Source organism: Pteropus medius, unplaced genomic scaffold (assembly GCF_902729225.1).
Source record: "Pteropus medius unplaced genomic scaffold, Ma_sr-lr_union100, whole genome shotgun sequence".
Classification (NCBI taxonomy): Eukaryota; Metazoa; Chordata; class Mammalia; order Chiroptera; family Pteropodidae; genus Pteropus; species Pteropus medius.
The window spans coordinates 5,908,030-5,911,537 of record NW_024344241.1 but is presented as its reverse complement, the minus strand read 5'-3'; the positions used below and the strand labels follow the sequence as shown (position 1 = coordinate 5,911,537).

The following is a 3,508-nucleotide window of genomic DNA, read 5'->3' as shown; positions in this document are numbered from 1 at the left end:
CCACACACAATCCACACAAATGACAGCCCAGGAGCATCCAGCTCCAGGAGACCAGGGAGATCAGGGAGACTGCACCACTGGGCCCCACAGGATACCTACTATACAAGGCCACCCTACAAAGACATAGCAGCTCTACCTAATCTGCAGAAACAAATACAGGGAGGCAGCTAAAATGAAGACAAAAAGAAAAATGTTCCAAATAAAAGAATAAAATAAATATCCATAAAAAAACTAACTGAAATAGAGGCAAGTGACCTACCAGATAGAGTTCAAAACACCGGTTATAAGGATGCTCCGTGAACTTATGAAAAAAATAGATAAACTCAGTGAGAACTAAACAAAGAGATACTAATCATAAAAATGGAGATAGAAAACAAAAATGAACCAGTCAGAAATGAAGAATACAATAACTGGAATGAAGAACATGTTAGATAGAATCAATATCAGATAAGATGAAGTAGTGGATCAAATCAGCAGTTTGGAAGACAGGTAGTGGAAAACACAATTGGAACAGCAAATAACAACAACGACAACAACAACAACAACAACAATATAGTTTAAGGGGCCTTTGGGACAACATCAAATGTACCAACATTCACATTGGGTACCAACATTCACATAGGGGCACCAGCAGGAGAAGAGAGAGAACAGGGAATTGAAAACCTATTTAAAGAAATAATGATGGGAAACTTTTTTAACTTAGTAAAGGAAATAGATACATAAGACCAGGATGCGTAGAGAGTCCCAAACAAGTCCACACCAAGACACCTCAAAATTCAAATGCCAAAGGTGAAAGACAAAGAGAGAATCTTAAAAAGCAGCAAGGGAAAAGCAGTTAGTTACCTACAAGGGAGCTCCTGTAACAATGTCAGTTGATTTCTCAACAGAAATTTTGTAGACAGGAAGGGATTGGCATGAAATATTCAAAGTGATGAAAATCAAGGACCATTGGTTGTAAGAAAGATTACACTACCCAGCGAAACTATCATTTAGAATCAAAGGACAGATAAAGAGCTTCCCAGACAAGAAAAAGCTAAAGGAGTTTATTACCACCAAACCAGAAATGTTAACAGGATTTCTTTAAGAGGAGGAGGAGGAGAAGGCAGAGGAGAAAAGAAAGAAGGGAGGAGTGAGGTGAGGAGGAGGAGAGGAGGAGGAGGAGGAGGAGGAGGAGGAGAAGAAGAAGAAGAAGAAGAAGAAGAAGAAGAAGAAGAAGAAGAAGAAGAAGAAGAAGAAGAAGAAGAAGAAGAAGAAGAATCGAAAATATGAATACTAAAATTGGAGCACCACATAGCTAATACAATACATTAAACATAACTGGATTAATTGCTCCAATCAAATGACAAAGGTGGCTAAATAAACAGGAAAACAAGACTCACATATATGTTGTCTACAAGAGATCCATTTCAGATTGAAAGACATGCACAGACTGAAATTAAAGGAATAAAAAAGGTGTTTCATACAAATGGAAATGAAAAAAATGCTGGGATAGCAATACTTATATCAGACAAAATAGACTTTAAAACAAAGGCTATAACAGAGACAAAGAAAGACACTACATAATGACCAAGGGATCAATCCAACAGAAAGATATAGCTCTTGCACACACTTATGCACTCAACATAAGAGCACATAAATATATATAGCAAATATTGACTATTGTGAAGGAAGAGATCAACAGTAATACAGTCACAGTGGTCAACTTTTAACACCACATTGACATCAGTGGATAGATTATCCAGAAATAAAATCAATAAGGAAACAGTGGCCTTAAATGACACATTATACCAGATGGATTTAATTGATATTTTTAGAGCATTTCACCCCAAAGCAGCAGAATATACATTCTTTTCAAGCATACATGAAACATTTTTCAGGATAGACCACATGTTAGACAATAAAACAACTCTAAATAAATTTAGGAAGATTGAAATCATACCAAGTCTTTTCTTCAAACACAATGGTACGAAACTAGAAATCAATTAAAAGAAAAAAAACCCTGAAATGCACAAACACATGGAGGCTAAATAACATGCTACTAAACAATGACTGGGTTAACAAGAGATCAAGAAAAAAATCAAAAGATACCTTGAGACAAATAATAATGAGCATAATGACCCAAAATCTATGGGACACAGTGAAAGCAGTTCTAAAAAGGAAATTCATAGCAATATAGGCCTACTTCAAGAAACAAGAATAATCTCAAATAGACAATTTAACCATACACCTAAAGAAACTAGAAAAAGAAACAACAAAGTCCAAAGTGAGTAGAAGGAAGGAAATAATAAAGATCAGAGTGAAAATAAATGAAAGAGAAATTTTAAAAAAAATACAAAATAGCAATGAAACCAAGAGCTAGTTCTTTGAAAGATAAACAAAATTGATAAACTTTTAATGAGACTTTAAAAAAAGAGAAAGGACCAAAATAAAAAATCAGAAATAAAAAAGAAGAAGTGACAACTGATACCACAGAAATACAAAGAATTATATGCCACCAAATTAAACAACCTAGAAAAAGTGGATAAATTCCTGGAAACATAAATTCTTTCAACACTAAATCAAGAAGAAACAGAAAATCTGAACAGGATAATTTTCTTATTACTACTAAAGAAATCAAATTAGTAATCAAAAAACTCCCCACAGACAAAAATCCTGGACCAGATGGCTTTACAGATGAATTTTATCAAATATTCAAAGAAGAATTAACACCTATCTTTTTCAAACTAATCCACAAAAGTCAAGAGGAGGGAGGGCTTCCAAACTCACTTTACAAGGCCACCATTACCCTGATTCCAAAAGCAGACAAAGACATTACCAAAAAAAAAAAAAATTGTAAGCTGATATCCCTGATGAAAATAGATGCAGTCTATGGCCATGCCACCCTGAACAAGCCCGATCTCACCTGATCTCAGAAACTAAGCAGGGTTAGGCCTGGTTAGTACTTGGATGGGAGACCACCTAGGAAGACCAGGTGCTGTAGGCATAAAAATAAAAAAAAAAAATTTAAAAAAAAGGGATTGTAAATTGACATGGTCCTTGCAGTCTGTGAGGTCAACCAAGGGTTGTTTCACCTAAAAAAAACAAAGAAAGAAAAGAAAAGAAAGAAAAAGAAAAAGAAAATAGATGCAAAAATCCTCTACAAAATATTGGCAAACCAAATTCTGCAATACATTAAAAAGATCATACACCATGATCAAGAGGGATTTATTTTTGGATACAAGGTTGGCTTAATATCTACAAATCAATTAAAATGATAAACAACATTAACAAATGAAAGATAAAAATTATATGATCACATCAATAAATGCAGAAAAATCATTTGACAAATTCCAGCAAAATCAGCAAAGTGGAGAGGGAATATAGAGACAATACCTCAACATAATAAAGGTAATATGTGACAAACCCATAACTAATATCAACTCAATGATGGAAAACTAAAAGCATTTTTCTTAAGATCAGCAGCAAGACAAGGCTGTCCACTTTCACCACAGTTATACAATATATCGTT

At 34.3% G+C, this 3,508-nt stretch overlaps 1 pseudogene; it reads left to right on the top strand.

Moving 5' to 3' along the window:
- Positions 1 to 2,864: 2,864 nt before the first annotated feature.
- Positions 2,865 to 2,983, top strand: LOC120607752 (uncharacterized; annotated as a pseudogene).
- Positions 2,984 to 3,508: the final 525 nt, after the last annotated feature.